Here is a 24584-nt window from a genome sequence, read left to right on the forward strand (position 1 = left end):
TGATGTCCTAGTTTAGACATTTGTATTGGATATTTTTGGTCTGTCGGATGGCAGCATGAGAGCAGAGCAAGAGTATCCTAGTGAAACACCTTAATGGACAAAGGTGGATGCTAGGAGAGGAAGAAAATTGAAGCTCAAGGTTTGGCCAACCAAGAAGAGCAGTTTGTGGACAACACATGTTCATTATTGGAGAAGCAACATTTGACAGTGATAGGTGGAAACTCTCCTACCTTATGTTAGTCTTCATTGGAGCAACACCAGAAGACTGTAGTGGGAAGAGGTCTCTGAGTAGCTAAGGAGAAGCAGTGTGAAAATAGTCTCGAAGTATTGTGACCTTGAAGGATGAAGGAGCAACTAGTGTGTGTGAAGACCCTATGTGTTGGTTGTAGATGGAATTATAATTAGTTAGAGGGCATATTGGATAATCGAGTTTAGTGGCCTAAAGGAGATGGTGCATTGATAGAGGCAAGTGCAGTAGACTAGAAGCAAAGGACCCGTAGTGTATAGGATATGGAAAAGTAGTTGTGATTGTATGATACATTAGCTAGACCATCAATGTATCTTGTATCTTGTATTACTGTACTAGCAGATGTATGAAGGCCATTATCCCTGTACGGGAGCCCTAGATTGTTGTATTATCAATTGATTAATATAACAAAGTTGGGTTTTCGTATAAAATTGTAAAAAGTTTTGTATATTTTGTGCACTAGTAGATTTACTGATGTATATTCCTCCAATGTGGAAAGTAGTCTTGTTGTGATACTTGGATTGGTAGTGTCAATGATTGAAGATTCTACCCTAGACTCCAATATCATGGAAAAACAACACTAAACCCCACTCTAACCAACTAGTATACACCTCATGGTTAAGAGTGAAAAAAATATTACGTATAATATACTCATTGCAAAATCATTTGTACTCAATAGAGTTGGAGGCTCTAGAAAACATATTTGGCATATGTATTAAATAACACTTACTAACAAGACGTTTCTAGCCAAAATTGTCCAAGAGGAGTTGAGAAGATGAATAAAATCATAATGACACTTATGAACAAAAGGTTTCTAACCAAAGCCATCCTAAGGAAGTTAAGACGATGAAATAAACCATAGTCCTTACAATGTAGAATTTAACTTAAGAAATGGGACATAAAAGATGACAAATTTTAAAACATTCAAATAAACATATAAATAAGAAACTAGAACACTTGTAACAACCCCTGGTTAAAATTTCATGTAATAAAAGTTAATAAAGAAAAAATAAGACCACAACTAAGGGACATGTATTCCAAGATGAATGTTGGGCAAGACATCCTAGTGTGGGTGTCCATTCAGTTTATTATAGCTAAGGAAATTGGCAAAGGCAATGAAAAAGGCTTTGGAAAGGCAAAATGACATTTTTGGCACATTTATTTACGAAAATAAAGGAAAATAGGAGAAAAGGAAGGTGAAAGGTCACAGGTTGTATGTGACTTGAAGGAAAATAATGGAAAATGAAGAAAATAGAGGCCTCATTGATAAAAAGGCTTATGAGGATTAGTTGGCAAGATTTTGGCTCAAAGTTTTTCTAGGCTTTGGAGCAAAGGAAGGGAAAAGCAAGCAAAGGAAGGACAAGAAAAAGAAAGGAAATCACAAGTCAAGCATGGAAGAGCAAGATCAAGCAACTTCAACAATAATACTTGCAGGTAGCACATTGCATGTGTTATTTCCTAGCTGGTTTTTACATGCATGGCTTTGCATATTGGTATATGGTTCTCTTATTGTCGGTGGCATAGTTTTGTCGGGTTATAACAATGGTTTTCAGCCTTGCCTTGCATTTTTCGAATAGACATGGTGTGATGGGATTATTTTCTCGGTTTTGAGCTTTGGAATTGCCGAATGGCTTCAAAATCCAGGGTAGAGGTGGTTTCAAAAAAATTCCCCAAAGGCCTAGGAATCCCTTGACTAGTTTTGGCGGGATACATGGTAAACCCTGAGGGTGGAGTCTTGGTTTAGGGCCTAGTGATCCGACGGTAAACCCTGAGAGACTAGTGTCTCAGTTTATGGCCTAGTGATCTGGTGTGGATTGCAGTAAAGCCTGAGAGACAAGGAGACGAAAAATTCCGCAAGGATAGTGATGGAGTCCGGAGGCATTCCAAGCTCAGTTTGGTTTTGTGATCTTGGTGTCGGTTTTGGTGAGATCATGGTTTGGTGAGGGTGGAAGTGGTTTAACCTTTGGATTTGCTTGGTTTTTTGGATTAGTTTATCCATGAAATCCCACATACATGCTTGGAATATGGCACAGGGGAGACTAACTGAAAGAAAGATTTGGTTCAACCATGTCTACGGTCAGGTGGTACATGGAATTCCAAAACCTGGTCGGCTCTTGCCTATGCTTGATAAAACTTAAGTTCTCTTTCTTTTGTACTTGTTAATATATGACTTTAATGGCTGTTATTGCGTTGTTATTTACACGTTTTAATGTTGGTTATAAGCTTGGTTATATGACTAGTTATAGTCATGGTTATTTCATGTATTTATTTATAACTGAAAGGATAATGGATGCAATACCTAATTAATGTCAAAACAGTTAATGGAAGAGGGTGGTGATCCTTCTTGTCAAGTCTCGTATGAGTTATCAATCATTTATGTTTTGTATTGTATTCACTTCTTGTAGATTGAATTGATGCCAAGTGTTTGACAGAATGTTAGTCCCAGTTGGGGATGGTAAGGCCTAGTCATGGAGTCAGTTTTTTATTTGTAATTCTTGTGGTCATGTAATTTATGGATTTCTAAAAGCTACAGGGATTTATGGGTAGTGACTTGGATTCTAGGCTTGAAAAGTGGCACAAATATCAGAGTCACAGGCACAGGTATGAGGAGAAAAGTCCCCAGACACATGCATACCCATGCTGTGTGTGCATTTGAAGATCTTCAGGCGCACCCTTATCCATATCAGGGGAGCGTCTGAAGGTTTAATCGTCTCAAAGCTCAATGGGACTCAAGGGCTAGTCGGAGGAATGATTGAGATGCATTATGGGAGTCCTGTAGCAGGTGTAGAATGTCTGGTATGGTGTGCTTCCATCGATTCCACTTCCTTAACTGACACATAGGGAGTCAAATTATATCATAGTAACTTCTCATCACATGTTTACCCCGGTTGGTTTGTTACTTGGGTAGATGTGGGAGGAGGGCATTATAGAGTGGTATCATAGCATGGTTCACCCCTTGGATTGGATGGGCAATGTGTTGATCATGCATTCATTTCGGTTGCATATATGTTCCTTATGCTTGTAGTCCACGTGCTTATTGCATTTGCATGGTGTTGACCATGGTTGTAGTGATGTCGCCATGTGAAGGTTGATGGTACTGTTGTTGGGATGTGTTAGTCATGAATGCATGTCAGTTGTATATGAATTTTTTATGCATGTCAGTGTTTATATGTTGTTATGCATGCATTTTCATGGTTATGGTTATGCATATATGGTAGGTCAGACATTCATTGTGAGGTCATTGTATGCAATTAGGTCACCATGATGCTATTGGTATGTTATGATGCTAATGTGTTGAATGAGGTAAAGCAGGAAATGCAAACTATTATAGCGAGGTTGCAACACTAGACTTTGGGGTAAGAGAAGATTTCCATAAATGTATTATATGTTGGGCATGCAGGTATGTAGGTTAAGGTTTGTTATATGCATTATGGAAATGTGTATGCCTTTCATTCTATTGTTGTTATGGTTACATGCATGGTAGGTGCTAGGGAATCCATGCGGTCATATGCACATGTGTCGAATAGTCATGAATGATAGTAACTTGTTGCTATATACATTGTTGTTGTTGTTATATGATAGTTAGCTTGATGATTATGCTATATGTTGATTGATAAGCATGTTATATTTTAACTTCTTGTTGTTATATGTTAGTTAACTTGATGATTAGGGTTATTATAGTAAGATCTTGATGTTATATGTATCATGCTAAATTGCATTGGCTTATGCAAATTGTTAGGGTTATGACATTCAGGTATGAGTCGACTTATTTGTGACATTGTGTTGTATTAATCTAGACTGATCATACATATGTGATTCTTATGCATGAACAACAAATGTTTATGAGCTTATGATTAGAACATGTTATCTAGTTACTGTCATGGATGTCATGACCTTATGTTTGAGTTGATGTGTTGTGAAGCTATATCGTGTTGATCTAGATTTATTATGCAAATGAGATAGCCTCCCCTGAGATACATTAAGGTATGAATTTTCTTATGTAGTATACTTGGTGCTTCATTGTTTGATTATGTTGTCTATTTGGTGTTTGAGTTTTGGTGTCTATCATATTGTCTAGTCGATTTATCTAACATGGTACGTTTATAGTTTGTTGAATGTTTGATTTATTGCATGATATGAGTTTGAGTCTATAGGATTGCATGAATAAATGATCTTGTTTTAAGATGATTGTACTTACACATATGTGTTGAGATAGCTAACATGAACTTGAGTGTAATAAGTGACAATTGTAGCATTATGTCTAATGACTATGAGTTGACTATGGATTATGACATGATTGTTAGTCTTGGTAAAGGTTGATTTCAAATTGATAGATATGATTGTCTTGATATTTGGAACATGTGGTTGACATGTGTGAGAAGTTGCAGGGTAACATGCTTGGCATTAGTATGACAAGGTAAGGTAACTAGTATATTGTTATGTTTACTTATGCACTAAAAATTATGTGTTTATGGCAGTATGATGCAGGGGATTGCATGGAAAAAGAGATTGCCATGAAACCTTAAAGAAGGTTCGGGTTGAGCTTTCACTGGGAAGCATTGGAAACCCATGGGGATGGATTCATGGTGTCTATTGTAAGTCTTGTGCTTTTGGTCTTTTGTGATTTGTTGAGCTTGGGTCGCGGTTTTGTTTATGTCTAGTTCAAGGCCTTGCAAATTTGTTGTGGTGTCGTGTTGTTATTGACTTTCATGGTCTTCTTCTTGTTTGTTTCTTGTGCTTGCATTTTAAGTTTTGAGTCTTGGGAATTGGCTGGGAAAAGAGGAAAGTTAGTGGAGTTCGGGGAGAGATAAATGAAATCTAGCAGGCAACATAAGATTCATATGAAGCTAGTGGATGAATAAGGGTAGTTGAAGGCAAGAGTATGATAGTTGAGTTGGTTGGTTCCATTAGGATAAATGAATGATGGCAGAACAGTCACAAGAAAGGTAAAGTAAATGGACTTGAGGTGTCAGATTCCTTGGCTATGTTGGGAATTGTTGTTCTCAATATTGCACATGTTGTGCATGAATAAAGGAAGTTCTCTTAACCTTGAACTTATGATATTTGGTAATTATGTTGTGTTCATGATTGCTTTATGCTAATGTTTATATTTATATATGTATGTATGTCATGTCTGATAGGGTCATCATGGATCATGATTGTTTTTATGCTAATGTGTGTATATGTATGTATGTATGTCGTTTTTGACAAGATCATGATTGTTTAATGCTAATATTTATATGTATATATATATATATATATATATATATATATATATATATATATATATGTATGTATGTATGTATGTATGTATGTATGTATGTATGTATGTATGTATGTATGTATGTATGTATATATATATATATATATATATGTCTATATATATATATATATATATATATATATATATATATATATATATATGTCTATATATATATATATATATATATATATATATATATATATATATGTGTGTGTGTGTGTGTGTGTGTGTGTGTGTGTGTGTATGTTGTTGTCTGACAGGGTCGTTAGAAATCATTCTTGTGGAGGAATGATTGCTTATGCAGGTAAATGACATGAAGAAGTTCTTAGTTTATGAGGAATCAAGTGGGAAGAGTAGTCATGACAAATATATGAGGTCAGTATCATGTGGATATGAATTGATATTGTATGCTTGTATTATGCCTATGTTTATGTTATGATAGGTAACGCTGAAGGATACATCAGTGGAATGAAAACAATGTGCTTTGCGACATGCTAGGATAAGCATGGATGGCAGAGAGACACTAGAAGCAAGGTTTCTTGGTAGAGGTAGTATGGTTTTGGATGTGTAGTGCTATTGTTGTGTATATGTTGTGCATGTTGTATATTCAGTGATTGTACCTATGGTGATGTGTAATGTTGTATATGTAGTATTGTGTACATATGATGTTGTATGCTTGTTGTATATATGGTGTTGTGTGTATATTACATATGTAGTGTTGGGTATAGATGGTGCTATGTACATGTTGGATATGTGGTGTTGTGTACATATCGTACTATGCACATGTTGGATATGCAGTGTTGTGTGCATGTTGGATATGCGGTGTTGTGTAAATATGATGCTATGTACATGTTATGTATATAATGCTATGTGCATATGGTGTTGTGTGCATGTTGTACATATGGTACTATTTACATATGGTGTTGTGTGCATGACTGTACATGTGGTGTTGTGTACATGTCGTGCGTATGAAATTGTGTACATGTGGTGTTGTATACATGTCATGCATGTGGTGTTGTGTATATGTGGTATTGTGTACACATTGTACAGGTGGTGCAATGTACATATGGCGTTGTGTACACGTCGTGCAGGTGGTGTCGTGTACATGTGATGTTGTGCACATATTGTGCAGGTGTGGTGTACAGGTGGTACTGTGTACATGTTGTACATATGGTGTTGGTGTACATGTGGTATTGTGTGTATGCCATACATGTTGTGTTGCGGGCATGTAGTACTATGTATGTGCATTGTGTAGTCGTGGTATCGTGACATGTGTATTCGTTGTGTTGTACTCTGTGTACATATATGTATTGTGTTGTACACCAGGTGTAGGTGTATGTGTCGTGATGTATATCAGGTGTAGGTGTATGCATTGTGTGATGTCGTACGTTGTGTGTGGATACATGTGTTGTGATGTACATTTTGTATGTGTACGTGGTTTAAGAGAAGGAACTGGGTGTTTGTCGGATGTGGCAACTGATCCGGTGTGTGTACAAAATAAAGAAAAAGGTAAAAACTAAGGATTAATTAAAGGATAAGTATTAATATTTTATTTCAGGTTTATTATGCATGTGATTTATGATTATGGTCTATGATGATTACATATGATCTATGATTCTGTTTTATGATGGTTACATGTAATTTAAGCTTTTGATCTATGATGGTTATGTTTTGAGCTAATATGATGTGATATGTTTATACATGATGATTTGATCAAAGATGCTATTTTGACTTGTTGTGATAGGAAGCGAACAAAATTGCAAGTATACCTTATTGATGGGCCACCAATGAGGTATGTTTTGAAGTTATTTCAATTTATTTTGAATATAATGGAAGTTATGTGTTTGGTACAAGAAGCATGGGAAATGTCCAGTTGGGTGGTTGAAACTGACTACAAGGATTAGTAGCAGCAGCAGAAGGAATTGGAACAGACAACATTATGCTAGTAAACACTTCAGGAGTAGGGCCATTACAAGACACTGGTGCCAAATAGTGTCCATTTATTTCCATGAGCAAGCTATGACCAATATGATGGTTTTGAGGCAAGTATATGCCTTGGTTGTTGACCTTCTGATGTGAGGAAGCCTTGCCAAGGGATGGATCGCCCAAGATAGGGATGTCGGGGAACTTCGAAGGTGAGTGGCTGCACAGAAAAGGGCGACTGGATTGCCCAAGGGACTGTGTAGCATAGAAGGGAAGGTCGGAGGTGAATTTGTTTTGGTCATTAGCATTACCATATGGAATCAAATGCACATTGGGAGTGCGCCCTGGAACAATGAGTTGGTAACTGTTTGTTGAGGGGACATGTAGCGCGGGATTGTAGCGTTGGACATTGGATGCAACTTTGAATTTGGTAGTGGATTCTGGACTTCCTAGGAAGGAAGTGAATCCTAGAATTACTTTTGAGGGTGGAGGTGTGAGCCTCTGGATTCCCTTGTTGATTGATACGAGCATCGCATCCTATATTTGCTGGTTTAGCAAATGTTCATATGAGTATATGTGGTTATTGTAAATACCGTAATGAGCTATGTTATAAAGCTCCAGTAAATGGTATGTTTGTCATGTTTCAACAATGGTCATTGTAATATTGAAACGAGCTAAGTTATAAAGCTACATGGGAAATATGTTTTCTTTTCAATGGTTTTGTTGAGGCCTTGGTGTGGTTTAACACTGAGGATGGTGTTCCCCAAGGGGGAGAGGTCTGTAACAACCCCTGGTTAAAAGTTCATGTAATAAAAGTTAATAAAGGAAAATAACACCATGACTAAGGGACACGTATTCCAAGCTGAATTTTGGGGAAGACATCCTAGTGTGGGTGTTCATTTGGTTTATTATGGCTAAGGAAATTGGCAAAGGCAATGGCAAACGATTTGGAAAGACAAAATGGCATTTTTGGCACATTTATTTATGAAAATAAAGGAAAATAGGAGAAAAGGAAGGTGAAAGGTCACAGGTTGCATGTGAGGAGGAAATTGAAGGAAAATAATGGAAAATGAAGAAAATAGAGGCCTCATTGATAAAAAGGCTTCTAAAGATCAGTTGGAAAGCTTTTGGCTCAAGTTTTTTCCCATCTTTGGAGCAAGGAAGGACAAGGAAAAGCAAGGAAGCACAGATCAAGCAAGGAAGAGCAGGATCAAGCAGCTTCAGCAGGAATACTTGTAGGTAACATATTGCATGTGTTATTTCCTAGCTGGTTTTGACATGCATGGCTTTGCATGTTGGTATATGATTATCTTTCTGTCGGTGGAATGGTATTGTCGGGTTATGACAATGGTTTTCAGCCTTGCCTTGCCTTTTTCCGAATAACCATGGTGTGATGGGATTCTTTTCTTGGTTTTGAGATTTGGAATTCTTAGATAGTTTCAACATCCAGGGCAGAGGTGGTCTCAAGAAAATTCCCAAAGGCCTAGGAATCCCTTGAGCGGTTTTGGTGGGATACATGGTAAAGCTTGAGGCCGGAGTCTTGATTTAGGGCCTAGTGATCTGGTGTGGATTGCGATAACTCCTGAGAGACTGGTGTCTCAATTTAGGGCCCAATGATCCGGTGTGGATTGCAGCAAAGCTTGAGAGAAAAGGAGACAGAAAATTCCTCAAGGATAGTGAGGGAGTTTGAAGGAATTCCAAGCTCGGTTTGGTTTTGTGTCTTGGTGCTGGTTTTGGTGAGATCACAATTTGGTGAGGGTGGAGGTGGTTTAACCTCTGGATTCCCTCGGTTGTTTTTGGATTGGTTTATCCATGAGATCACACATTCTTGCTTGGAATATGGCATGAGGGTGATTAACTAAAAGAAATATTTGGTTCAGCCATGTGTACGGTCAGGTGGTACGTGGAAGTCCCGAACCTAGTTGACTCTTGCCTATGTTTAATAAAAGATAAGTTCTCTTACTTTTGTACTTGTTAATATGTGGATTTAATGGTTGTTATTTCATTGTTATTTATATGGTTTAATGTTGGTTATAAGCTTGGTTATATGACTGGTTATAGCGATGGTTATTTCATGTATTTATTTGTAACTGAAAGGATAATGGATGCAAGACCTAATTGATGTCAAAACAATTAAGGGAAGAGGGTGTTGATCCTTCTTGTCAAGTCTCATATGAGTTATCAGTCATTTATGCTTTGTCTTGTATTTGTTTATTGTAGATTGCATTGATGACAAGTGTTTGACAAAATGTCAATCCCGATTGGGGATGGTCAGGCCTAGTCCTGGAGTCAATTTTTGATTTGTAATTATTGTGGTCATGTAATTTATGGACTCTAAAAGCTACAAGGGTTTCTGGGCAGTGACCTGGATTCTCGGCTTGAAAAGTGGCATAAATCTTAGAGTCATGGGGACATGTATGCAGAAAAAAGTCCCTAGACACATGCATACCCATGTTGTGCGTGCATCCAGAGGTCTTTAGACACACCCTTTTCCATATCAAGGGAGCGTCCCAAGGTTTAGTGGTTTGAAAGCTGAGTGGGACCTAGGGGTTGGTCAGGGGAATGACTGGGATGCATTTTGGGAGTCTTGTAGTAGGTGCAGAAGGTCTAGTATGGTGTGTTTTTGTTGATTCCACTTCCTTAACTAACACATGGGGAGTCAAATCATATCATAGTAACTTCTCGTCGCATGTTTACCCTAGTTGGAAAGTTACTTGGGTGGATGTGGGAGGAGGGCATTACATCACTTTAACACATATTAACACATGGTGTAAAACAAGAAGATGATTACAACCCAATAAAAAATAGGGGAAGGAGAGGTTATGTGAAATATGTGGAAATTGTAAAATTGAAACAAAATAATTCCTCTTAATTAAATTTAAAAAAAATGACGCATTAAAATTGAAACTTCATATTTATAAAAACCAAATACAAACAACTAAAACACTTTAAAAAAATAGATATGATAAAAAAAAATATCATAAAATTTGTACATAGCAATCGATATTTATCTCTAAATCATAATTTTATAATATTTTTACATTATTATTTCACATGTATTGTTGTTATTATTATTATTATTATTATCATTATTGTAAATCTAAATAGTTTCATTAATTCAAACAAAAGTTACATTGTTGATAACATTTTTTCCTAGTTTTCCCAATTCTTTCAGCCTTACTCTTACCAGATTTGTTGGCTATAAGACTAACATCAAAACACAAAACAAGATCTCAATACAACTGAGAAAACAAAAAAAAATATGGCCATTAATACCATAATGATTCAACACCAAAAGGCGGCCTACAATCATCAAGGATTTGTTGAATTTTGCCAGAATTGGGTTCTCTGATGAGGTACCAGGGGAGGGCGGAGGTTGATAATCCCAATGGACGTGCTTTTCCATATGAACAAGCCTCCCCTTCAAGTGCTTCATATCCTCCATAATTTATCTTTGTCCCCTCACCAAAGAATCTAAATGATCATGCATTCTCCACTGATTATTTTGTATCTCATTAAGGAAATCCATAGTCACATTACAGTATTTGTGCCAGTCATGATTGAGCTGCTTCAGTAGAGAAGAGGCTCAACTAATTTGGCTCTCTAGAGCATCAAACAGAGGAGGGGGAACCACTGAGTCTAGGGTTTCTTGAGAGGGGGGCCAACAACCTCCCCTAAACCACGGTTAGCCATATCCAAATGTGCCCTTGGACTTATCCCTCTCCTACCACCACCCGGAAGGCACTGCATGATAGGTTTGATAATGTTCCAATGACTCCAGACTACAAGACTCCCTTGCACAAGGCCCCTGTAACCCCCAACCAAGAAAATGCAACAAATGTGCATTGCAAAAACTCTGACACCATCAACACCAACAAAGATACGCTCATAGAGCCGCTACTCCTTTGTACACATAAGCCCAACCACCCCCAACCCCTATAAGTTGCAACACAACAGGCGATAAAGCTTCACCCCCTAGGTGGCTCAACCCTGTAAGCGAAGCGGAACCAAAGACTAGTGAGAAACCTTTCTATTAAAAGCCTACCTTGAGTGCCAACTACCAACAACATTAACTCCAGACACCAACCAGAGCCAAAGGGGCCATGGACATTATCACAAGGAGGGCTCTTAACACACCAATTCTCCGCCCAATACACAGAGGGAAAAACAACAAAGTCAGCAAGGAAAAAACTCTTTAAGCCCCAAGAAAACAAAGAGCATACCATAGACCAACGAGTGCTTAAACCACTATCCAAATGCAAGGTACTCTGTCCAAGTCCAACCAAGCGCCCCCTAAGCATGGAAGTCGTAGCTTCAGGTACACCTTGTGACATCAAGGCATATAACTTTGCTCTCCTGCAATACTCGTGTCTGAGACCAGATTGGCCCACGCAATAACAATTTAACCACCACCCTAAATTGAAGTGAAAACCTTCTCTGGCAAGTTCTAGGAAATTCTCATCTCATGCAGGTGGAAGACCCGCACTAACTTAACAAGTATCCCTTTCACCCCTTGATTTCCCTTAACATAACTCAGACAGATAACCATCCAACCTAGGTTGAGGTGTAAATACCCCCTCCCATTCCTTACCAGTGCATTCATATCTCCAAACACACATGACAACACTTCTCTTATTATTATTATTATTATTATTATTAACTTTTTATATGATTATAAATAATTATTTTGATAAGTGATTTTATTTAAAAAAAATAGCCTAGATCCATGCTAATTCCAGATCTACCAAGCACCAAGTGGGATCAAATCTTTTGAGGTGCAAACTCTTTTAAAGTGAAAAAAAATTGATCCCTCCTAGTGCTTGGTAGATCCAGAGTTAAGATGAATCTATGCCGGTTTAATTATTAGCCTTTAAATACGCCACATTAGAGAAGAATACTATGGGAAAAAACCATGGGCTAAGAATACTATGGGGGAAAAATGGGGTAGACAATTTTATGTTTTTTACATTATTTTATTTTATTTTTTAAATTTTATTTTGTTTTATTTTATTTTCACCAAGTCAAAATGTTAAACATTTGACCAACTCATTTAACATGTTACATTTATAAATGTTTTAATTTGAATATTAATTAGAACATATGAAGCTGGCATTTAATTTTGTTTTTTGTTTTGTTTTTATATATATTTTTCCCGACATTTAGAAAACGTTCACATACTTTCTTTTTTACATTACATTATGCCTACACATCTACCCTATACTGGGATGTAGAGCGTCTCTCAGCATAAAAGATGTTGACATACTTTCTTTCTTACATAATGTTAAACATTTGACTGACTCATTTTACATTTTACATTTATAAATGTTTTAATTTGAATATTAATTAGAACATATGAAGCTGACATTTAATTTTGTTTTCATATATATTTTTCCCGACATTTAGAAAATGTTCACATAATTTCTTTTTTACAGTACATTATGCCTACACATCTACCCTATACTGGGATGTAGAGCGTCTCTCAACATAAAAAATGTTGACATACTTTCTTTCTTACATTACATTCCGCTCGCATATGTCCCCTGTACCGGGCTATTAAGTGTGTCTCAGTGCAATGATGGACGATGTAAGATCAGATGAGGAGATACATTTAATGAACATATTTTTTTATTAATCTCCAACATTTAATAATTTCACTATTTAATTGTTAATTACAAAATTAAAGATATTTATTAATGAATGAAAAGTATTTATTTGACCATATATATAAAAGATGTTTATTTTCGAAAAGGATTTCCTGGATTTTAATTTAATTGTCAATAATTAGTCGGTGGATGGTAGGGATTTACCTCTAAGAAATATCTATGGAAAATCCCTACTAAATATCTATAGAATATTTTTGTAGTAGCGAGTATAGATGATCAAGATTTCTTTTCAATTTAATTACAAATAGCGCAACCATATAAATTAAATGTCTAGTAAACACCAATAGACATCAAAAAACATCAAAACAAACTTACTTCATGATACATCTCACATTGGTCAAATTTAAAAAATCATAAAAACTAACTAAAAACTAACTTTATTATTATTATTAATATATAAGTTAAACATATATACATATTTAAGAAAATATGGAATATGATTCTAACATGGAGATTTATCTCGACTTTACCGTAAAGATTTTTAATCTTTAAATAAGTTTTGTGACAATACCATGGTCCAATACTATGACTTATCAATACAACATTCCTATAAAACCATTCCTCACTTTATATGGTACTTGTTCATACGACATTTTCTTGAATTAATCAATCTAATTAAAATGGTAAAAAGGGTATAACTACTTTGGAGATCAACATTAACTATTGATCTATGTATACTATTATGAATATTCTAGAATATTCCATGGGGTTAAATTCTTGACATTCACCTAATTGCAAAAGGCTTCTTATTTGAAGTTAAGGTGGATGAGGATCTGTTGATTTTTTTTAATTTTTTTAATTGAGTGTCTAGATTGATTCTCAAGGGAATATGCTTAGCATATGGTTAGTCTTAATGCTTATCAACTAGTGTAGTGTATTAGAGTGTTTCTTAGGTTACATTGACTTTTATAAATTTAAAAAAATTAAATTAGTGCCACATGGCTCTTGGCCCACCAATTTCCTAGGGATTTGAGATTATTCCAATTCTAATAAGTTCATAAGTTCCTCATTATTATTTATAACATTCATTTATATATAAACAAATTTTATTTAGCAAAATAGTATGTTACTTTTAATAAAATTTAAAAAATAGATTCATGCCACTTGGCTCCTCACCCACCAATTTCCTAAGGATTTGAGATTATTCCCATTCTAATAAGTTCCTCATTATTATTTATAACATTCATTTATAATTTTTTTTTTTTTCTTAAGTTAAAGTTGAACCATAACCTTTCTATACATGGTTAATCAGGTAAATGTATGCATTAGTAAGGGCATAGTCTAACTTATAGACATAATGACCTTTTTCATGACCATTTTTCTGGCTAATTTTAATCAAAATCTGAGAGAGATTTAATAGTGCAGAGGAGGATTTTCAGGTGTTGAATACTTTTTTCAGAGGTTTTTCAGGTGTTGAATACATTTTTTCAGGGTGCTGAATATATTTATGCATTCAGAACTGTATTTTAAACAATACAAAATCTTGAAAATGTATTGCCGAATTTTTGGTGAATTTGGGTAAAAAAGGTTATTTTGTCTATAAGTTAGATTAGGCCTTTATGAAACTTTTAGTTATATCAACTACATTAATATTTTTAATGTGGTTGTAATATTAATTAATAATTAATAGACATGGTTATCAATGTGAAAAAGTTATAAACTAAAATTAAAATAAAATACATATAAATTATTTTGACTTTGAAATGATTTTTTTTTTTTGCTATAATAATAATAATTTGACATAAAATTATAATTTAATTAGTTTTAAAAAAACATTAATATTTATAATATGAGATGTATCATAAGTGTTTTAATACTTTTCATGGTTTAATGTCTATCTACATTTACCAACTTTTTAAAATCTCCATATATTCTTTTTTTTAGAAAGAAAAAGCACTATATTATATTGAGGCAATATATACAACATGTTCTGATGGATCTCATAAGAAGACCGCATCCAAGAGACTGTATAAAGGAGCATTCAGCATGTTATCAGCCTAGAAAAAGGAGACCTGAAGCATCACATAGGAGCAAGATATAAACTTATGGACACAATACAGTAATGGGCATATGACAAAAAGAAAATCAGTGCAACCTGATGAAAGCCCTCAAAAACCAATCGAGGGCGCAAAACCAAAATTAGTCTCCACGCAAACAGTAGTCATCGAATATAGAGAGCTGAGACAGAAGGCAGAACATAAATGGAGGAGATATTTGAATCCTCAAAGATTTTTAAGTTCCTCCATTTCCAAAGGCACCATATAGTGATGGGAAGGATTGGGCGCTTGACAGCTTCTTGTCTTCCCCACCAGGCAAACGCTGCATCAACATAGATGAAGTTAAGGTGCAGAAAAGAAAAATACGAAGCTAAATCATACCAGATTTGTTGGGAGACCATGCACTTGAAGAACAAATGATAGTTTGATTCCTCCTCCATCTTGCATAACACACATCCGCTGGGTCCGTGCCAAGAACGCTTTCTCAAGGTTTCCCAAGATAAATTCTTGTTGTGAAAGACTAACCAAGAGAAAATGATCACTTTGAGGGGGCAGCCAAGTTTCCACCAGAACACTGGAAAAATCTATCTAGCAGGCCTGTTTTTTTTGGAAATGAGATCCAAGTAGATGTCCTTAACAGTGGCATGAGAATTAGATAGAGATAAAGACCATACCACATGGTCATCAATCCTGGCCCGCTTTAAGCAGCCCTGTTCAAGGGATATTTTGAGGTTATCCCAGAGAAGAGATAGGGCCTGTGGGATACCAAGATCGCCTGCATTCTTGAGCGAAGGAGAGGGCCTTTTCCATTCCTCGATAACCCTGTTCCAAGTGAAAATACTAGATCTGTGGAGATAAAAAAGAAGAGGAGCAGGAACCTGTAAATTACCCCTGAAGCCAGCAAAAGAGTCGAAACCAATGAGGATTTTCCGCCCAGAGAAGATCCTCCATTTAAGATTGTTAAGAAAGTATTGTTGAATTCTCCTGAAACTAAGCCAAATAGCAGACCCTGCTTAATACCAATGGAGCCGAACCTGAACCAGAATTCCAAGCTTCTTCCTTTTTGATACTTTTGGTGGATAATTGCACTCCAGGATTTGAGTCAAAGATTCCTCTCCATAAAAATTTACAGACAAGAGCTTTTCCAAAAATCCTTATGTCCATCAAACCCCATCCACCAAGTTTTTTTGGCAGAAATAAAAGATCCATATATTCTATTTTTCATTTTTTAATACTTCATAATCATATTAACAAAATATTATAATTTCACCTTTGCTTTTTTCATAGAACTTAAAATTTCATCAACATTATAATTAAAAAATTAATCTGACTTTCTTTATTCTCATAACACAAACAATTCAAACTTTAATTTTCTGATCTCAACAAAAATCAGATTTTTAAATTGACTAATCATTTACATTTTTTGGTTAATTAAAATTTCAAATTTTATAAAAAAAATATCGGAATTAGTCACATCAAGAATATTTATTTGAATTACCCAGTGTGGTTCAAGTGGTTCATCTTGCTCTGACAATGACAATAGACCATGGATTGATTCCAAACACATTGTAAATATTTTTGATGCGATTGATTCCAATTTTGTGTAGTTCATCTTACTCTGACAATAGACCACTGATTGATTCAAACACTTTTTGATGCGATTGATTCCAATTTTTTTGTAGTTCATCTTACTCTCAGACAAAAAATCAGATGGATTCATACACACAGAAAAATAGGCATTATGTGATTGATTCCAAATTTTTTGTAGCTCCAGAAACAATAAATGCCTATCCAAAATTTATACAGGAAAAAACCGACCAAAGATCGAATCAAAGACCTAAAAAAACCTTCAGCATGTCGTCAAAAGATCAAAAGACATCTCTGATATGAGGAGGCTATGCTTCCAAGAAAAATTGTTCTCTGTTGTGAGGAGGCTAAGCGTTCCAAGATAAGATGTGAAGAACTAATTAAAGCATACCAGAAACAGGGTAGTACTGTGATTGGAGAAATTACAAACAGCAGTTCCAAAACGCTGATCGATTCCTCCTTTCAAGTTGATTCGACAACCAAAATATCCTCGCCGGCATCGCCCATTCTCCACGAGTCATTTTCACAAACCTGTCGGATGCATATGATCCTAGCTACGCCGATCAGAGCGGCCATCTCCCCAGCACGGTCAGACTTTAATTAAAAAGAGCTGATATGGAAACACACAGACAATAGACCACTGATTGATTCAAACACACAGAAAAATATTTTTTTGATGTGATTGATTCCAATTTTTTTTGTAGGCATCACAGAAACCTTTCAAATTTTATCAAAAATGTAATAACTAGAATTTGCCTAATAACACAGAAACGGCCAAAAACGTCTGATAATTAAACTCGGTCCACCATCCATTCATCCCCAGATCTAGCTACGGTCCAATGAACAGTTCAACAAAAACAGATCGAAATTAATTCCGCTTACCATGCACGCCAGCTACGGTCCAATGAACAGTTCAACAAAAACAGATCGAAATTAAGACCGCTTACCATGCACGCCATTCGAACATCTTCTTGGGGCCATATGGTTGATTCATCCCCAGATCTACCTACCCTCTGATGGACAGGACCATAAAAAAATGTTGTAAGTAAACATTTAACTTAGATCCCTGATTTTTAAATTAGTGAAGTATTTGAACCTCATTATTTTGATCCTATTGATATCTGCTAAAATCAAGCCTTCCTTTCAAAGGTCGTTCTGTATCCAAGAAGGAAATAATTCGGGAGCATAAATTTCTCTGTTTCACCAAACGAGGATGAGCACAGTAGTGTTGGACGGCAGTACAGTTCGGAAATTTGTTGAAGCCAATGAGGCTTTCAACAAAACAATGGATGAGAAGTTCGTGGAGTTGGACGCGAACCAGGATGGGGTCCTGTACGCTCTGAGCTAAGGCCTTGGAGAGCTTCCCCTGCTGGAGTAAATGGGCATGGAAGTCAGCACCACCCCGCAAGAGCTCAACGCCCTTACGACTCTGTCTTCGATGGATTCCACTGACCTTGCAACTTTGTTGACCTTAACGAGTTCAGGTCTGAGATGAAGCATATGTCGCCATTGCCGATTGATCTGCCCTAAGTGGGATCTGCTCTTCGAGCTGATCATGCTCAAGGACGCTGTTGAGTTTGAATCTGCCAAAACCAACTGACTGTATATGTTGTGAGGTTCTTTGCAGTAAATACAGTAGGGTTTGAGATCGCTACTTAGGGTTTGTTCTTGCAGTAAGCCTGCGAACCCTGCTGGATTTCTTTGGATGCTGATATTTTTATGTATTCATAGTGTATTTTAATAACCTAGAGTCCTATCCGGTAATTAAGGAGATTTAGTAATTAGGACGGGATTTCAGCGAGGGCTAGTTATAAGTTGCAGTAGTACTGCTGATATATGTATTATGATTAAATAAATTTGATCGAACCCTTTTAGAATAGATTGCAAGTTTAGCTGTGAACCACTTTGCTTGGTTTTAGTCCAGCTGCCTATCTTATTGATTGTTCCCTGCTCCTTGCTTCTTTGTTGTTCTGCATAGTTTCAGAGTTTCCGCTATGTAGTAATTTATTGATCTGTCTAAGTGGGATCTGGACTTCGAGCTGATCATGCTCAAGGACGCTGTTGAGTTTGAATCTGCCAAAACCAACTGATTGTATATGTTGTGAGGTTCTTTGCAGTAAATACACTAGGGTTTGAGATCCCTACTTAGGGTTTGTTCTTGCAGTAAGCCTGCGAACCCTGCTGGATTTCCTTGGACGCTGATATTTTTATGTATTCATAGTGTATTTTAATAACCTATAATCCTATCCGGTAATTAAGGAGATTCAGTAATTAGGACGGGATTTCAGCGAGGGCTAGTTATAAGTTGCAGTAGTACTGCTGATATATGTATTATGATTAAATAAATTTGATCGAACCCTTTTAGAATAGATTGCAAGTTTAGCTGTGAACCACTTTGCTTGGTTTTAGTCCAGCTGCCTATCTTATTGATTGTTCCCTGCTCCTTGCTTCTTTGTTGTTCTTCATAGTTTCAGACTTTCCGCTATGTAGTAATTTATTGATCTGTCTAAGTGGGATCTGGACTTCGAGCTGATCATGCTTAAGGACGCTGTTAGAGTTTGAATTTGCCAAAACCAACTGATTGTATATGTTGTGAGGTTATTTGCAGTAAATACACTAGGGTTTGAGATCCCTACTTAGGGTTTGTTCTTGCAGTAAGCCTGCGAACCCTGCTGGATTTCTTTGGATGCTGATATTTTTATGTATTCATAGTGTATTTTAGTAACCTATAATCCTATCCGGTAATGAAGGAGATTCAGTAATTAGGACGGGATTTCAGCGAGGGCTAGTTATAAGTTGCAGTAGTACTGCTGATATATGTATTATGATTAAATAAATTTGATCGAACCCTTTTAGAATAGATTGCAAGTTTAGCTGTGAACCACTTTGCTTGGTTTTAGTCCAGCTGCCTATCTTATTGATTGTTCCCTGCTCCTTGCTTCTTTGTTGTTCTTCATAGTTTCAGACTTTCCGCTATGTAGTAATTTATTGATCTGTCTAAGTGGGATCTGGACTTCGAGCTGATCATCATCCCTGCAGATTAAACTGCTAATTAGATTTCATACACTGCTTTTTCAATCAAAGGGTGCTTTTACTGTACTGGAAGTCTGCTTTTTCCCATCATTTCTTTGGAGCTGAAGAGCAATAGCCCTCAAGACACGGAGCTTCAGGTACTTTTCAGTTTGTTGGTTTTCGGATCTTTTAAGCCATTTTCATTGTTGATGACAGGGCCCTGTTTACTTTATCAATTCTTCTTAGCGTCTCCTTTTTCAACAGATCCTCCGAATATTTTACCCCTGAAATAGCTGCTCTGAGGTCCTTTTACCCCTGATGGGTTTCATTTGTATCATTGTTCTGCAGAATAAAAACTATGCCTGATTTATATCAGTAGAGTTATAAGCTTAAACTCTCATGCATGCATAGATAGCAGATGTGTTTTTGATATTAGAACTTAGTAACATGATATAAATTGTAGGCTGATGAACTACAATGATTGAGAATTTGTAAGTGGTCAGCCATGGTGAGACCAAGGATGCGTAACCAGCACAGTTAAGTTTTTTGGAGCAACCCTAAGCTTTGCCAGCTCAATGTCAAAATCAATTTCAAAATTAATTTACAGATAGCAACTCTGGTTGGTATTAGTGAGGCCTTTCAGTTAGACTAACACACATATGCGTCACTATTACACAGGACTGGCAAAAGGGACTTAGTCTTTCAACAAATGCTGTAGGATTCACTCTATCGTTCTCACATAGGGCTTATTTTCCTGGTAAGTTCCTGAAAAGCACATTGCTTTCTTACACTGTTTTACTGTAGCCACCTTCAAAGTTTTGTAAGTTCTCGAGAACTTATGTCCAGTATTGGTCGTTTGCGTACCTAAAACATGAAAAACAATATCGAAAAAAACATTGAGATAAAAATTTAAAATAACCACTGCATATCACACGCTGCACATTCTCAGGTAAACACCAGATTTTTCGACCATTGCCAGAAAAAGAAAAATCCAACATCAGTCATAAAGTGATTTACTATTAAACTACACCATAAGAACGGGCTTGAGTTTACAGACATATTAAAAAAATTCTTATTGATTATGGGTAAAGGCCCTTTTATTATGTCGATTCAAAGCAGGATCCTGAATTATTTATATCCATTCTTAGATGTGTTATGAAGTCTATATCAATGCTCAGAATTTATGTTTTGATGCCATAGTTAGTTCCTGAAAGATATAATTTATGGTGGAGGCACTTCATTGCAAACTTCGTAGGGAAGAAACAATGTCTTTATTGACTGAAGTTTCGAAATACCTTTTTGGCAGGATTATTTTAAAAAAAGTTTCATGTAGCAACCAGTGGCTTCTCAGCCTTGTTATTTCCTTTAAAAGTTTCTATGTAGATGATAGAGGTGGTTCTCTTGTAGTCATTGCAAAGCTTACTGAATCTGGATTATTGTCCAGAGTTTCTACTAGAGTTTCTGGTTAAAATTGGTTTTTATTATGACATGTATTTGATCCAAAAGGAACATTCCACGGATCGGTACTGGTAAATTTACCAATAAATTACAGAGATGGTTCTCTTGGAGTCATTGCAAAGCTTACTGAATTTGGATTATTGTCCAGAGTTTCTGGTTAATCTTGGTTTTTATTATGACATGTATTTGATCCAAAATGAACATTCCACGAATCGGTACTGTTAAATTGACCAATAAATTACACTATTGGTGGTTTGTTTGTACAAAGTGGGAAGTATTTACTGAGGCGGAGGAATTCCTTGGACCGCTAAAAGTGGTTGGAATCCGGGCAAAAAAATTCAAAATTCTTGCACTAGCAGTGTTTGAATCATGTTTTTGATAGTGGAAATGGATTCAGCACTATCAAAGACCTCTAGAGCACCCAAAACTTTGAAGGTTAACAGCTATAATCTGAATTTACAAAAATCCCTCTAAAATTTTATCAAAATCTTGCCAAAATTTCTGTGATTTTCAAGGCAAAAATGGTTAAACTACGACTACAAAGTGTATTCATATTTGACACTACTGCAACAATAAATGGAGGATGGACACAAATGGCTACCCGAGTTCCATATGTTCTCTGCCTACTGGTTTTATGGTGCAGTGGTTGGTGATCATCTAAAGTCTTAATTGTAATAAGTTTTTCTTGTACCTTTGCTCTTCGAGTTGGTGATACGATCTCATATCTTAAAGTTTCCCTTGCACAATGCATTATGCATTAAATATCATATATTGAATGATTATTTGTAAGCTGTTAGATGGACCGCGAAATAACATCTTAATTAATATAATATATATGTTTTATTAGAAGGTTATTGGTAAACAACCATGTTCATATCATTTGTATGTTAAGATTTTAAGATTGTGTGAATGGTTATATATTGTTATGAGATTGTGTGAATGGTTATATGTTATTTTATTTCTATTATAATGTATAATATATATATGTTTTATTAGAAGGTTATTGGTAAACAACCATGTTTGTATCTTAAAATCATGTTTGTATCTTAAGATTTTAAGATTGTGTGAATGGTTATATATTATTATAAGATTGTGAAAATGGTTATATGTTATTTTATTTTTATTATAATGCAATGCAGAAATCTCTTAATACTTAAATTCAAAGAGTAAAGGGAATTCTATTTGAATGGTTCATATGGCACAATACTTGCTAAGGTTTTGCAAATGGGGTAACAAGTTAAGTGGGTTTGATTGTGGGGAAAAATCTACAATTAAGCTTGCTTGAGCCAAAGATGATTTGGGATGGGTGACCTCTCAGGAAGTCCTGATTACCGGGTGCAAGCCCTGGAAGTGATGATTGACGCTATGTGAATGTTAAGTGAACTATTCTAAAATCACGAGAAATTAGTCAATTATGACTACCTCTCACGGAAATGGTCATAGATGATTAACTTACTTAACGCAGTTGAATCCCAAAATTATATCTAGTATAGAGTTATTTAATTTTGAATTTATTAAGTGTCAAAAGAAACTGAAAAATTTAAATATCTTTATTTAAAATTTTAATTGAGAACATATTTATAAATTTATGTTAGGGTATTTTAAGTTAATTGGTCATTCATATATAATTTTATTTTTAATTTTAAATAAAATATTATATTTAACTATTATATAACGGAGAGGAGAAATGTTATTATATTACCCGAGTTACATAAGATGGATGTTACAATGAACGATGCACCTCATTTCTTAATACAATTAAAAAAAAAATTGTGGATATAATTTTTATATATAATCTTAAATTTATTATAGTGAGTTTATGTTCTATTAAGGAATTTTTTTTTTGTGTTTTTAATGTTTTAATACAAATATATCACTTTTAGTTAATGTGAAATGAAGTGGCATTGAAAGAACAAAATCATCATATGGAACATAAATTTTAGTTTAGATAATCATATGAAAAAATTAGAAAAGAATGAAGGATTGTGTTTTTTTCCTTTTTCCTTTTTAATTTTTAATTCCCTACTGGATAGAACAACATTGAATACAAAATAGTATGAATTTAGTGCAAAGCTATGAGACACTACGGTCTACAAAAATTCTCTAAAGATCATTCTTAGTATGGATCTACAAGAAATTAATGGAAAGTGAATTGTTTTACCTCCTCTTGATAGGCTTTTGATTGCTAGAATTAGAGTTAAGTTTAATGTTTCAAAACCCTTTTAGAAGTTATATGATGTTTATAGAAGTATTTAGTGAAACCCTGTAGGTCAATAACTCCAAATATTTTAAGTATGGTGTGTTGATGTGGTTTCCACTTCAACTTGTGGGCAAATATTTGGATTAGTGACATGTTGAGGCAAAAAAATAGTCCAAAATCTAGGCTATTGACATTGGTATTCAATATTCTACTTCTTTGGTCCCTAAATAAAGGATTTATTGTTTTGATTTATTACCACTATTATGAGGTTTCAATTCAAACTATTTTTATTGGTCCCAAATGCAATATTTCCATTCCTAGAGCATCAATGAAGTCATATGATAACTATTTAAATTCAATTTGGCTCATCTTTCTCCATGCCTTTAATTTTCCAATAGATTTAATTTTGAAACAAATAAGAAAAAAAATTCCCTACCATTATCCTTGGAGTACCAATTGGCATTTGTTGGTTGTTGATCCTTCAATTCAACTTTCCAAAGCTCTTGTTGATTCCGCTTTGTCATCCTAATCTTCTTCTATAGAATTATGCACTCTTGTAATTTTGTGTGCATCTAGTACCAAATCTCTTATAAAAATATAACTAGTCCCTTTTCATCCTGGTTAACCATTGAGGGCTTGTAGAGTTTTAGGGTCTCTACATTTCTTATAGAGTAGTGCACATATTTTTTTTAGAAAGAAAGACCAATAGTTCTCATTAAAATGAAAAATGTTTAAATAAGTTGTGAAAAACAAGATAGTAGGGCACATAGGTCTGCCAAAGAACCCTGTAGGGATCAGTAGAAATAGCCCAACAAATAGGCAGTCAATCATTACAATATGCATTAGCAAACCTTAACATAAATATGAAAGGAATAAGGGGTCAAGGCCCACAAACAAAAAAAAATAGTCGAAAGATGCTCTGACTGATTTGGACGCGCCTGAAATGCTTCAACAGGGCTCATGATCAACATCGGAAGATGCTCTAATTGATAGGAAAATAGTGTTGGAAGATGCTCTAATTGATAGGAAAATAGTGTCAGAAGATGCTCTAACTGACAAGTAAAACAAAATAAAAAAATCGGAAGATATGACTGGCAAGAAATGCCAAAAGATACTCTAATCGGAAAGAAATGCTTAGAGATGCTTCGATAGGCCTCTAAACTGGGTATAGGCTGCCAAGGAAGTCTGAAACAATAAGCTCAAAGACACGACATCAGAAAAAACAGGGCTAATA

General features: G+C 35.4%; 2 long non-coding RNA genes across 2 annotated transcripts; both read left to right on the forward strand.

The window, feature by feature from the left end:
• The first annotated feature begins 17325 nt into the window (after positions 1–17325).
• On the forward strand, positions 17326–17991 carry LOC149252523 (uncharacterized). The gene is made up of 2 exons (XR_016266069.1): positions 17326–17721; positions 17830–17991. It is a non-coding gene; the product is annotated as an uncharacterized LOC149252523 (long non-coding RNA).
• Positions 17992–18223: 232 nt separating this feature from the next.
• Positions 18224–21999, forward strand: LOC149252524 (uncharacterized). The gene is made up of 2 exons (XR_016266946.1): positions 18224–20449; positions 20999–21999. It is a non-coding gene; the product is annotated as an uncharacterized LOC149252524 (long non-coding RNA).
• The last annotated feature ends 2585 nt before the right edge of the window (positions 22000–24584 follow it).

This window comes from Pinus tabuliformis, chromosome 7 (assembly GCF_031772625.1).
Source record: "Pinus tabuliformis cultivar Carrire ecotype Pingquan chromosome 7, CPIR1, whole genome shotgun sequence".
In the NCBI taxonomy this organism is placed as follows: domain Eukaryota; kingdom Viridiplantae; phylum Streptophyta; class Pinopsida; order Pinales; family Pinaceae; genus Pinus; species Pinus tabuliformis.